The sequence below is a fragment of the Phalangium opilio genome, unplaced genomic scaffold, assembly GCF_054372755.1.
Source record: "Phalangium opilio isolate 3A_F unplaced genomic scaffold, DU_Popi_V2 ptg000360l_1, whole genome shotgun sequence".
In the NCBI taxonomy this organism is placed as follows: domain Eukaryota; kingdom Metazoa; phylum Arthropoda; class Arachnida; order Opiliones; family Phalangiidae; genus Phalangium; species Phalangium opilio.
This window is the reverse complement of record NW_028324230.1, coordinates 4,023,687-4,036,384: the sequence shown is the minus strand read 5'-3', so window position 1 is coordinate 4,036,384 and position 12,698 is coordinate 4,023,687. Positions and strand designations below refer to the sequence as shown.

Sequence of the window (12,698 nt, the reverse complement as noted above, 5' to 3'; positions counted from 1 at the left end):
GCTACGAAATCTAGTTCATGTGACTTAACAGCAAGGCTCCGACGACAATTAACTCATGATCTCCTGTTTACGAGACAGGCGCTTTAACCACTAAGCCACGGACCTCTTGCACTGAAACGATATGAATTCTGAATATTCGAGTAATTTAACTAAATTTACTCATCGCAACTTTTACCCTATTGTTTTATTTTTCAAAATTTAATAGCTACGAAAAAAAATTCAAGTAACAAAACAGCAAGGCTCCGACGAGAATCGAACTCATGATCTCCTGTTTACCAGACAGGCGCTTTAACCACTAAGCCACGGAGCCCTTGCTTTGAAGCGATATTAATGCTGAATTTTTCAGTAAATTAACTCAATTAACTCGTCGCAACTTTTACCCTATTGTTTGCATATATGCATATATAAATCAACTATTATTTTTAATTTTTTCAAAATTTGATTGCTACGAGATCTAGTTCATGTAACTTAACAGCAAGGCTCCGACGACTATCGAACTCATGATCTCCTGTTTACGAGACAGGCGCTTTAACCACTAAGCCACGGAGCCCGTGCTTTGAAGCGATATTAATGCTGAATTTTTCAGTAAATTAACTCAATTAACTCGCCGCAACTTTTACCCTATTGTTTGCATATATGCATATATAAATCAACTATTATTTTTAATTTTTTCAAAATTTGATAGCTACGAAATCTAGTTCATGTGACTTAACAGCAAGGCTCCGACGACAATTGAACTCATGATCTCCTGTTTACGAGACAGGCGCTTTAACCACTAAGCCACGGACCTCTTGCACTGAAACGATATGAATTCTGAATATTCGAGTAATTTAACTAAGTTTACTCATCGGAACTTTTACCCTATTGTTTTATTTTTCAAAATTTAATAGCTACGAAAAAAAATTCAAGTAACAAAACAGCAAGGCTCCGACGAGAATCGAACTCATGATTTCCTGTTTAAAAGACAGGCGCTTTAACCACTAAGCCACGGAGCCCGTGCTTTGAAGCGATATTAATGCTGAATTTTTCAGTAAATTAACTCAATTAACTCGTCGCAACTTTTACCCTATTGTTTGCATATATGCATATATAAATCAACTATTATTTTTAATTTTTTCAAAATTTGATAGCTACGAAATCTAGTTCATGTGACTTAACAGCAAGGCTCCGACGACAATTAACTCATGATCTCCTGTTTACGAGACAGGCGCTTTAACCACTAAGCCACGGACCTCTTGCACTGAAACGATATGAATTCTGAATATTCGAGTAATTTAACTAAATTTACTCATCGCAACTTTTACCCTATTGTTTTATTTTTCAAAATTTAATAGCTACGAAAAAAAATTCAAGTAACAAAACAGCAAGGCTCCGACGAGAATCGAACTCATGATCTCCTGTTTACCAGACAGGCGCTTTAACCACTAAGCCACGGAGCCCTTGCTTTGAAGCGATATTAATGCTGAATTTTTCAGTAAATTAACTCAATTAACTCGTCGCAACTTTTACCCTATTGTTTGCATATATGCATATATAAATCAACTATTATTTTTAATTTTTTCAAAATTTGATTGCTACGAGATCTAGTTCATGTAACTTAACAGCAAGGCTCCGACGACTATCGAACTCATGATCTCCTGTTTACGAGACAGGCGCTTTAACCACTAAGCCACGGAGCCCGTGCTTTGAAGCGATATTAATGCTGAATTTTTCAGTAAATTAACTCAATTAACTCGCCGCAACTTTTACCCTATTGTTTGCATATATGCATATATAAATCAACTATTATTTTTAATTTTTTCAAAATTTGATAGCTACGAAATCTAGTTCATGTAACTTAACAGCAAGGCTCCGACGACAATCGAACTCATGATCTCCTGTTTACGAGACAGGCGCTTTAACCACTAAGCCACGGAGCTCTTGCTCTGAAACGATATGAATTCTGAATATTCGAGTAATTTAACTAAATTAACTCATCGGAACTTTTACCCTATTGTTTTATTTTTCAAAATTTAACAGCTACGAAAAAAAATTCAAGTAACATAACAGCAAGGCTCCGACGAGAATCGAACTCATGATCTCCTGTTTAAAAGACAGGCGCTCTAACCACTAAGCCACGGAGCCCGTGCTTTGAAGCGATATTAATGCTGAAATTTTCAGTAAATTAACTCAATTAACTCGTCGCAACTTTTACCCTATTGTTTGCATATTTGCATATATAAATCAACTATTATTTTTAATTTTTTCAAAATTTGATAGCTACGAAATCTAGTTCATGTGACTTAACAGCAAGGCTCCGACGACAATTGAACTCATGATCTCCTGTTTACGAGACAGGCGCTTTAACCACTAAGCCACGGAGCTCTTGCTCTGAAACGATATGAATTCTGAATATTCCAGTAATTTAACTAAATTAACTCATCGGAACTTTTAAATCCCTATCAGAAATAATACGTCAGAGCAGGGGAAGGTAAACTGCTTAAGGTGTGAAACCGATGTTGGCATGCGTTATCGCGCCCGCGGGCCAAATATGAAACGATACCACAGCCTGCTATCGTTCGTGGATAGTGGGTTGCCTATGTGGCGGGCACATTTGGCGGGTTCAATTTTGAACTCGTTGCGTATGTTGGACTTAAGATTGTGAAGGACAAAGCCAAGAGTCATGGGCAATAGTATCATGTTAAGTGCAGCAGCGTTAAACAATTTTGCCTTGGTAATTTACTTTGAGTATATTTATTAGAGTTCAAAAGGAGTTTCATGAAATTTTATTATATGGCAGCCTGGTATCCTTTTAAATATTACTACGTGGTGGCCGATTTCTGGCAGCTAATAGAAAACAGCATTAAATAAAACATCTCTTTAACACGCTTTTTCTTTGGTTTTTAATAACTGGGATGTCGATATCTACCTTTAGAAACTAACAATTTACCTTTGTGAGTCACGTACAAAGAGTTAGCAGGACGTCGTCTAAACATATTAATAGATACTAGTAACGATATCTGGTTATGAATGCGGGATACTAATAGTTAATATTGACGTGGCAGAAGGAGTGAAAACAATCAATAGGGAGCCAGTTATTTCGCTAATAAACTTCGTGTTGTTGAAATTATTGAAATATAATAACTCTGCATTTGGGTCGTGTTTGCAAAATGTTGTCACGCATGAACTTCTATGCGTTTACTACATAGCCACAACAACTACACGAACTTTATGTACTACTTACTCTATGGAAATATAAAAATGCTAATTGAATAACGTTTGTAAAACTGGACTGCCATTCAAAAACGAAAACGTTATCTAATTGTCTAAAGTCCACATTCGTACATTGTTTTATATAACCCTAGATTCTTGCCTAATTTGATATAGCATATTTTTTAAACCTATTAGATCCAATCTTGCTATATTCTATTTTAAATCATCTACTACTACTACTATCTGCGTAGGCCTAGTTAATATTTGTAAATAAAAATGCCTAATCTCTATAAAATTTCTTTGGAAATAATTATAAAACGGAGCTTCTTTCTTGCATTACTAGTCTTAAACCATCACGACAAAGCCAATATCCTTGCACAGATGCTTACGCATCACGGTATTGTTTCAAAAAATAGTGTCCTTTTATCGTGGTTGGTAGCCAGGGGTGTGACCCAAAATCCCCCCAGCCAAAATCCCCCCGGACAAAATCCCCCCAAATCATAAGTAACGGACAAAATCCCCCCAATGTAGGACAATATCCCCCCAAATCATTATAACAAGACAAAATCCCCCCAAATCATTATAACAAGACAAAATCCCCCCAAATCGTTATAACAAGACAAAATCCCCCCCAAATCATTATAACAAGACAAAATCCCCCCAAATCATTATAACAAGACAAAATCCCCCAAATAATTAAAACAAGACAAAATCCCTCCAAATGATATTTAACGGTTAGGTTTGGTTAGGATAGGTTAGATTAGGTTAGTAATATTTTATAAATCATTTAACAATGTTACGCCTTTTCCAAAATTTTGATGTTTAGCTTCATTGACTTCTCAAATAATATGCCTTTTCCAAATCATTACTGTTATGTTAGGTTAGGTTTGGTTAAGTTAGGTTAGTAATATTTTAAAAATCATTTAACAATGCTACGCCTTTTCCAAAACGTTACTGTTATGTTAGGTTAGGTTTGGTGAGGCTAGTAATATTTTATAAATCATTTAACAATGTTACGCCTTTTCTAAAATATTGATGTTTAGCTTCATTGACTTCCCTAATAATATGCCTTTTCCAAAACATTACTGTTATGTTAGGTTAGGTTAGGTTTGGTTAGGTTAGGTTAGTAATATTTTATAAATCATTTAACAACGTTACGCCTTTTCCAAAATATTGATGTTATGCTTCATTGAGTTCTCGGTACAATTTCGGTATGAGTGAATAAGGTCAAAAATCATTTTAGAGCAAAATCAAGCACACCATTCGATAGAGCGTAAAATTTAGATCTAAAATGGCCGCCGCTTTTTTCAAATTTCCAAAAAAAAAAAGTCTTATCCCCCATAAGAATTGCCACCTTTTCCAAAATATTGATGTTTAACGTTAGGGTTCATTTTCACTTAAGAGGCCGAATAGGTTAGGTTAGGTTAGGTTAGGTTAGGTTAGGTTAGGTCGGGTTAGGTTAGGTCAGGTTAGGTTAGGTTAGGTTAGGTTAGGTTAGGTTAGGTTAGGTTAGGTTAGGTTGGGTTAGGTTAGGTCAGGTTAGGTTAGGTTAGGTTAGGTTGGGTTAGGTTAGGTTAGGTTAGGTTGGGTTACGTCGGGTTGGGTTAGGTTAGGTTAGGTTAGGTTTAGTTAGGTTTGGTTAGGTCAGGTTAGGTTAGGTCAGGTTAGGTTGGAAAAGGTGCCAAATTATTGGCCCTCTGATGTTTTCCACACTGTTTTTGACCTTGTTCACCTATACTGCAAAAAATGTTTTTGGTTTTTTTTTGGAAATTTGAAAAAAGCGGGGAATATTTTAGATCTAAATTTTACGCTCTATCGAATGGTGTGCTTGATTTTGCTCTAAAATGATTTTTGACCTCATACCGAAATCCTACCGACTTCTCAAATAATATTTTATAAATCATTTAACAATGTTAGGCCTTTTCCAAAATATAAATGTTTAGCATCATTGACTTATCAAATAATATGCCTTTTCCAAAACATTACTGTTATGTTAGGTTAGTAGTATTTTACAAATCATTTAACAATGTTACGCCTTTTCCAAAACGTTATTGTTATGTTAGGTTAGGTTTGGTTAGGCTAGTAATATTTTATAAATCATTTAACAATGTTACGTCTTGTTATAATTATTAGGGGGGATTTTGTCTTGTTATAATGATTTGGGGGGATTTTGTCCTGTTATAATGATTTGGGGGGATTTTGTCTTGTTATATTGATTTGGGGGGATTTTGTCTTGTTATAATGATTTGGGGGGATTTTGTCCTACATTGGGGGGATTTTGTCCGTTACTTATGATTTGGGGGGATTTTGGCCGGGGGGATTTTGGCTGGGGGGATTTTGGTATACAATCGGTAGCCAGTTGTAAACATCGTGTGCGGAAGCCTGGCGATTTTAGTTGTCTCTTTCACGTAGTATAGCAATATACGCATAGTCTAAAGAACGCCTGTATATAAGTTTATGTTCGACGATAGGCCTGCACATAAGTTTTTGTCAAAAATCTAGAGATTAACAACTAAAACGTCATCAAGCCTGCTCAATGCAATCTTCAGGCACCATTGTGGAACTGTACATTGTATATCATGTAGTTACGGGACAATGCCCGCCAGCAACAGCGGGCACACATCGGTAACCTACAAACCTCGTGAAACTTAAATTTAGCCCTCGGAATAACGGTCGTTGCCCTTAGGGACACTGCCCGCGGTCGCTTGAGCCCGCTATATCTGGCACGCCCACTCACCTCTAATCTGGTGGAATTTAAAAGAGGAAACAAAAGTGAAAAAGCCAACGGCACGCAGTATTCCCAAGTACTGTATGCGCTCGACGCTGCTTAACTTCGGTGATCGGACGAGAACCGGTGTTTTCAGCGTGATATGGCCGTTGCCTAGAGTGCTAGATAATAATTCGAATTTAAATTAAGTGAGACAATTTGACCTTCATCTTTTTAAAACAATAACAATAAAAAAACCTGTTTGCTTTTTTCATATCTATTAAAATTTAAAAGAGGAAAAAAAAACGAAAAAGCCAACGGCACGCAGTGTTCCTAAGTGGTCTCCCTCCCAAGTACTGACTGCGCTCGACGCTGCTTAACTTCGGTAATCGGACGAGAACCGGTGTATTCAGCGTGTTATGGGCTTTGCCGAGAGTGCTAGTTAATAATTTGATTTAAATTAACTTTCATCTTTATAATACAATAACAAAAAGAAGATATGTTTGCTTTTTTCATATCTGGTGGAATTTGAAAGAGGAAACAAAAGTGAAAAAGCCAACGGCACGCAGTATTCCCAAGTACTGTATGCTCTCGACGCTGCTTAACTTCGGTGATCGGACGAGAACCGGTGTTTTCAGCGTGATATGGCCGTTGCACGCAGTATTCCCAAGTACTGACTGCGCTCGACGCTGCTAACGTCGGCGGTCGGACGAGAACCGGTGTTCTCAGCGTGATATGGCCGTTGCCGAGAGTGCTAGATAATAATTCGAATTTAAATTAAGTGAGACAAATTAACCTTCATCTTTTTAAAACAATAACAAAAAGAAAATATGTTTGCTTTTTTCATATCTATTGGAATTTAAAAGAGGAAAAAAAAAGTGAAAAAGCTAACGGCACGCAGTGTTCCTAAGTGGTCGCCCTCCCAAGTACTGACTGCGCTCGACGCTGCTTAACTTCGGTTATCGGACGAGAACCGGTGTATTCAGTGTGATATGGCCGTTGCCGAGAGTGCTAGTTAATAATTTGAATTTAATTAACCTTCATCTTTATAAAACAATAACAACTAGAAGATACGTTTGCTTTTTTCATATCTTTTGCAATTTAAAAGAGGAAACAAAAGTGAAAAAGCCAACGGCACGCAGTATTCCCAAGTACTGTATGCGCTCGACGCTGCTTAACTTCGGTGATCGGACGAGAACCGGTGTTTTCAGCGTGATATGGCCGTTGCCTAGAGTGCTAGATAATAAATCGAATTTAAATTAAGTGAGACAATTTGACCTTCATCTTTTTAAAACAATAACAAAAAAAAACCTGTTTGCTTTTTTCATATCAATTAAAATTTAAAAGAGGAAAAAAAGTGAAAAAGCCAACGGCACGCAGTGTTCCTTAGTGGTCTCCCTCCCAGGTAGTGACTGCGCTCGACGCTGCTTAACTTCGGCTATCGGACGAGAACCGGTGTATTCAGCGTGATATGGCCGTTGCCGAGAGTGCTAGATAATAATTCGAATTTAAATTAAGTGAGACAAATTAACCTTCATCTTTTTAAAACAATAACAAAAAGAAAATATGTTTGCTTTTTTCATATCTATTAAAATTTAAAAGAGGAAAAAAAGTGAAAAAGCCAACGGCACGCAGTGTTCCTTAGTGGTCTCCCTCCCAGGTAGTGACTGCGCTCGACGCTGCTTAACTTCGGCTATCGGACGAGAACCGGTGTATTCAGCGTGATATGGCCGTTGCCGAGAGTGCTAGTTAATAATTTTAATTTAATTAACTTTCATCTTTATAAAACAATAACAAAAAGAAGATATGTTTGCTTTTTTCATATTTGGTGGAATTTGAAAGAGGAAACAAAAGTGAAAAAGCCAACGGCACGCAGTATTCCCAAGTACTGTATGCGCTCGACGCTGCTTAACTTCGGTTATCGGACGAGAACCGGTGTATTCAGCGTGATATGGCCGTTGCCGAGAGTGCTAGTTAATAATTCGAATTTAAATTAAGTGAGACAAATTAACCTTCATCATTTTAAAACAATAACAAAAAAAAACATGTTTGCTTTTTACCTCTCCGAGTGACGTATGTCACGGAGAGGTTCTGTAACGATCGTGTGTGTCTGTGTGTCTGTGTGTGTGTGTGTGTCTGTTGTTACACCCACGTGACCGCGTTCGCAGTTTCCAAATCGGAGCAAACGTGTTCGCCATTTCCGAACTGCTTTCACAGTCACGGAAATGGCTCCTCTACTTGAGTTCTCACACCACCATCTTCTTTTCTTTGTCCATCCCACACGGACACCAGTCTGTACTTACTGGCTTCTAATCACCACCATCTTTTTGTCTTCGTTCATCCCACATGGACACCAGTCTGTATATACTGGCTTCTAATCACCACCATCTTCTGGTCTTTGTCCATCCCACTTGGACACCAGTCTGTGCATACTGGCTTCTAAACACCACCATCTACTGGTCTTCCGTCTATTCCACATAGACACCAATCTGTCTCATTGGCTTCGAACTCCATCGTCATCGTTTGGTTTAAGACATTCGCGGCGATCAGCTAGGGTTACGAGAAACGTCTAGCCTCCCTAGAGTGGGTTGTCCACCAAAGGTTTTCGCAATTGCGGTTGTTCTTGCTTTGAAGTGTAGTTCGACACCCTTATATACTACCTATTTGAGCAAGGCGAAGCAACCGGCGTATGCCTCATTTCAAACGCCAATATTAGTCAGGTCTCTGAAGAATGTTTAATTGTTCTTTATCAAAACGATGTAACGCTCAATAAGGCAAACAACTGACGAAGAAAATATTTAATACTAATTATATTTATTTTAATATTTAAGATAATCTTGTTTCTCAACTCAAAATTAATACGGAAAGAGTTAAAAAGCAGCTTATGTTTTTGTCTGTGTGTGTCCGTCCATTGTTACACTAGTGCGTCGCGTTAGCAGTTAGCCTTGTGTTGATGTGTTAAGAAATCATACAGAACCTTAATATTCCCTTTTTCCATAATATAAAGTGAATATGTGGAAGTATTTTTCGTAATTATGATGCATTTAGTACTTTTGTGGCTTTAAAACTCTGTTTCATTTTGATATTCCAAAGATTTTTTTAATATTGTTATTTGAAATGGCTGTTAATTTATTACTTAAGCTATACTACATCTGTATATAGAATAATCCTTGGTTTAGTGATTTCATGAAGAAAACTAAGACCTAGACTCCGGCGGGTATAACAAGCGTTATTCGCAATAGTCTTAGTGAAACAAAGAGTAAATAATTGAGGCCTGAGGTGAAGTAAACTTTTGGCTTTGATTTTCGTGTCTGAAATGAAGAGACATTAACGGTTCAGAGTAAAAGTTAAATACACTATTAAATAATTCTAGGAGAGCGATAGCTCTCTTAGATAAGACCTCATACCGACTTCAATGTATAAGGATGGTTTTTTGATTGGTTATAACTTTTTTTGTATCGTATTAACTGCTTTGAAAAAATTCCACAGAACTACAATTCGGGCCCTCAATATGTGGTTAAAATTTCAAGAAGATCCACCCATTAGTTTATTGTATAAAAAATAAAGTTGCTAAGGGTGGTTTTCATTTCCATAAAATTAATCAGCCCTTTTGGTGAAAAAGTTAAATTTTCCCATAGAAATAACATGGAGTTTTTTTCAAATTTAGCCATTTTGTCGCCACCCTTTTGAAATGAAATATTCGTTTGTTACGTTTGGGAACGGTTTTATATCAAAATTTAAACCTTTTTCTAGGACCATTTTTAAGGTTTTTGAGAAAAATTAATTTTAAGTATGTTTAATTTAAAATTTTAAAAACTACCCCAATCTGCGATATTTTAGCATGGATACACTGTTTTATTAGTAGATATCAGCGCGACCAATATTGGCCTTTTTTTACGTATAGTTGCCTCATAATAATCCGATTGTTTATTCTTAATGCCTTTTGGTTGAAATGGCCTATCGATAGTGAGATAAGACTGCTTTAATAGCTCTTTTCCCCTTTTTCACCCCGTTTGTGGCCGCCATTTTTTTTAAGGGGAAAACATTTTAGAGTGGGTCCTTTTTCGTTGTCATTTTCATATGTTTTGAGGATTTGCTCATGGATGGATTTTAAATATAATATAAAGTAGGTTTCAAGCTTTAATATAAGCCTAATTTCATAATTTTCCACCTTTTTATTGTCCCACAATCTATTTGTAAACTTGGCACTTTTTTTAAGGCGGTGAAATTGCGCTAAGCCTTGGCTTAACGTTAATTTTTGCCGTTTATAAAAATGTTTATTTCTCGTTGCCCGTTACTTCGCCTTCTCGTATCGTCGTACTTTAAAAGTTTAGACTTTGAAAGTAGTGCTTTGTTTTCTTAAATATTACTTAATTGTATAAAATTTCAATATTATAATTGCCTAAAACGTCCGTATTAACGAATTCAATGTTTTTTGTTGAAGGGACGCGCCTTGCATTTGAATTTCGTTCCCTCGAAACTACCCCCTTTAAGAGACCGGCCGCCGGAGGCTTTTTCTTTTACGCCCTCTCGGTCGCTCGTTCAGCCCCGATTCCCCCGAAAACAGCTGTAGTGAGTGACTCTGTTATTTACCAAAAATGTATGCGGTCAGTGTGTTGTTTTTGCATTTTAATGCTTCTAATCGTGGTGCACGTCGAGGTTTACGAATCCAACGTGTGTTGCGTAATGAAAATCAAGGGTGGATACTATATGATCTAATGATCTATGCTTTAAAAGGAATTTGACGGCGACAGTCATGCAAAAACGGTATTAGGCCTTGCCAAAAGTTGACTAAGCTATAGTGAGCCTTCGTCAGTCAATGATATAAGAAATTGACCCTCGGATATCCTCTGACTAGGAGATGGTTATAAAGTTACTAACTCTCGATTTTGGAGGTAGATACTGTCTAGTGACACTTAAAGTAACGACTTAATCTTATAAACAGACTAACATCATAAGCCCATATCGTAAATTCACCGATGTTGATATCTAAGCTTACTTGAAATACCAATACCAATTTTTTTAACTCAATGAATCTTAAATATCAACATCAAAAATTATCTACTGAAAGAGATATCTACTAATATTCCATTCAAATTTCTCGCAACATTTCAAATTAACGAATAGAAATGTGCAAATGAAGTTCAAACTGATTAATTGGGCAAATTGCTATATTGGTCACCATTACCGATCACAGATAGATTTGCGCCCTTCAGTAGTGTTTATTATGCTTGTAAAATGGTAAGCGAAATCTGTGATTAAAGTTTAAAATAGACATGAGCAAAAAGGGCTTTATAAATATCAACTCGATTACCGAATATCTAAATTTGACCAAAATTAAAAAAATATTCTCTTCTTATTTACCTTATTTTGAATTAAAAAAAAATAGGTTAATACCTCTTTCAGTAGATGATTCATTGATATTTCAGTTTCATTGAGTTTAAAAAAATTAGTTCCACCATTGGTTGATTTTCAATATTGACCAATCGATAATCACAAATTTTAATAACTAAATCACAAAAACCGGTTCAAAACCATATTAGTTTTGAAACGATTAAATTATAATTTTAAACATATATATACTAGTTAATTCCTCGTAGTCGTAGGTAATTAGTTTATTTCCTTAGTGAAAATAATGCTGAATATTATATACACAAAGTAAATAATAAATTGACTTCTAAAATTTAAATGTAAAGTGTGTGCATTATTTCCCAATTAATAAAAGATATCCACCTATTTTTCATTCAAATTAATTACTAATTTGTGGATAATGGATAGAAAATGTCGAGCTCTTAAAATAGTATTACAATTTTTTTTAATTAAATAATTATTAATAAATTTCAATAAAATAAATTCTGGTTAAATACATAACACTACTTTTTATTAAGTTTCTGAAATTATCAGAGCTAAATATCAAAGAGACACATAATTAATTGTTCTCATAAGGTGAAAACCCAGCTGACTTATAGCGTTTTCCTTTGGGTCCTCGCGGAGCGCTCCCAAGGAGCAATAAAAATGGTAGTAGTAGTTTCCAGCTTCGTTAAAGACTGTTTTTGAAGCATAGGATCTCCTAATTTTATTCCTCCATGGGAGCGCTCCGCGAGGACCCTAATAGCGAATTCCACTTACTGCTCTCGGAGCGCTCCCGTCCCATTAGACCGAATCCCGTTGGATCGAAAGTCCCATTAGACCGAATCCCATTAGATCGAATGTCCCATTGAACCGAATCCCATTGGACCGAAAACGCCAAATGTGCGGGTTAATTTTCATACTTTGGCGGGTTCTTTTTCTTAAGATTGGCATTTCAATGTCTTAAATATATTTTTTAAGCTGGTTATATTCTGAAATAAAAATCGTGTTTTTTTTTTGAACAACCACACAAAAATGTTTATGGTTATGTCTAAAATTGAATTTTTGTACGCTATATAAGGAGATGATTTTCAATGCTCAATTTTAAATCTATGTGAAACATGGAGCGGATTGCTAACAAGAGAGGCTTCTTGTATATTCATAAAGGATATTTATTTAAGCTTAACAATTTATTAGCAATAATAGAAATATTTTGGAAAAGATGTCAGATAATTAATTAGAGAATATTTTGGAAAAGGTGGAAGCTAATTAATAGGAAAATCTTTTGGAAAAGGTGGCAGCTAATTAATAGGAAAATCTTTTGGAAAAGGTGGCAGCTAATTAATAGGAGAATATTTTAGAAAAGGTGGTAGCTAATTAAAAGAAGAATCTTTTGGAAAATGTGGCAGCTAATTAGTAGGAGAATGTTTTGGAAAAGGTTGCAGCTAAT

At 35.9% G+C, this 12,698-nt stretch overlaps 1 long non-coding RNA gene, 7 other non-coding genes and 7 pseudogenes across 8 annotated transcripts; 1 reads left to right on the top strand and 14 right to left on the bottom strand.

Annotated features, from left to right (window-relative positions):
- Window positions 1–237: 237 nt before the first annotated feature.
- On the bottom strand, window positions 238–310 carry TRNAT-GGU (transfer RNA threonine (anticodon GGU)). Its single transcript has one exon. It is a non-coding gene; the product is annotated as a tRNA-Thr (tRNA).
- A 167-nt stretch (window positions 311–477) lies between these two features.
- On the bottom strand, window positions 478–550 carry TRNAT-CGU (transfer RNA threonine (anticodon CGU)). Its single transcript has one exon. It is a non-coding gene; the product is annotated as a tRNA-Thr (tRNA).
- Window positions 551–1,366: 816 nt separating this feature from the next.
- TRNAT-GGU (transfer RNA threonine (anticodon GGU)) lies at window positions 1,367–1,439 on the bottom strand. Its single transcript has one exon. It is a non-coding gene; the product is annotated as a tRNA-Thr (tRNA).
- A 167-nt stretch (window positions 1,440–1,606) lies between these two features.
- TRNAT-CGU (transfer RNA threonine (anticodon CGU)) lies at window positions 1,607–1,679 on the bottom strand. The gene has a single exon. It is a non-coding gene; the product is annotated as a tRNA-Thr (tRNA).
- Window positions 1,680–1,846: 167 nt separating this feature from the next.
- On the bottom strand, window positions 1,847–1,919 carry TRNAT-CGU (transfer RNA threonine (anticodon CGU)). Its single transcript has one exon. It is a non-coding gene; the product is annotated as a tRNA-Thr (tRNA).
- A 132-nt stretch (window positions 1,920–2,051) lies between these two features.
- Window positions 2,052–2,124, bottom strand: TRNAK-UUU (transfer RNA lysine (anticodon UUU)). The gene has a single exon. It is a non-coding gene; the product is annotated as a tRNA-Lys (tRNA).
- A 167-nt stretch (window positions 2,125–2,291) lies between these two features.
- On the bottom strand, window positions 2,292–2,364 carry TRNAT-CGU (transfer RNA threonine (anticodon CGU)). Its single transcript has one exon. It is a non-coding gene; the product is annotated as a tRNA-Thr (tRNA).
- A 3,607-nt stretch (window positions 2,365–5,971) lies between these two features.
- LOC149602249 (5S ribosomal RNA) lies at window positions 5,972–6,074 on the bottom strand (annotated as a pseudogene).
- Window positions 6,075–6,211: 137 nt separating this feature from the next.
- On the bottom strand, window positions 6,212–6,330 carry LOC149602248 (5S ribosomal RNA; annotated as a pseudogene).
- A 454-nt stretch (window positions 6,331–6,784) lies between these two features.
- Window positions 6,785–6,903, bottom strand: LOC149602247 (5S ribosomal RNA; annotated as a pseudogene).
- Window positions 6,904–7,025: 122 nt separating this feature from the next.
- On the bottom strand, window positions 7,026–7,128 carry LOC149602246 (5S ribosomal RNA; annotated as a pseudogene).
- A 135-nt stretch (window positions 7,129–7,263) lies between these two features.
- On the bottom strand, window positions 7,264–7,382 carry LOC149602245 (5S ribosomal RNA; annotated as a pseudogene).
- Window positions 7,383–7,518: 136 nt separating this feature from the next.
- LOC149602244 (5S ribosomal RNA) lies at window positions 7,519–7,637 on the bottom strand (annotated as a pseudogene).
- Window positions 7,638–7,759: 122 nt separating this feature from the next.
- On the bottom strand, window positions 7,760–7,862 carry LOC149602243 (5S ribosomal RNA; annotated as a pseudogene).
- Window positions 7,863–9,271: 1,409 nt separating this feature from the next.
- LOC149602242 (uncharacterized) lies at window positions 9,272–11,646 on the top strand. Its single transcript, XR_016377871.1, has 2 exons — window positions 9,272–10,025; window positions 10,344–11,646. It is a non-coding gene; the product is annotated as an uncharacterized LOC149602242 (long non-coding RNA).
- The last annotated feature ends 1,052 nt before the right edge of the window (window positions 11,647–12,698 follow it).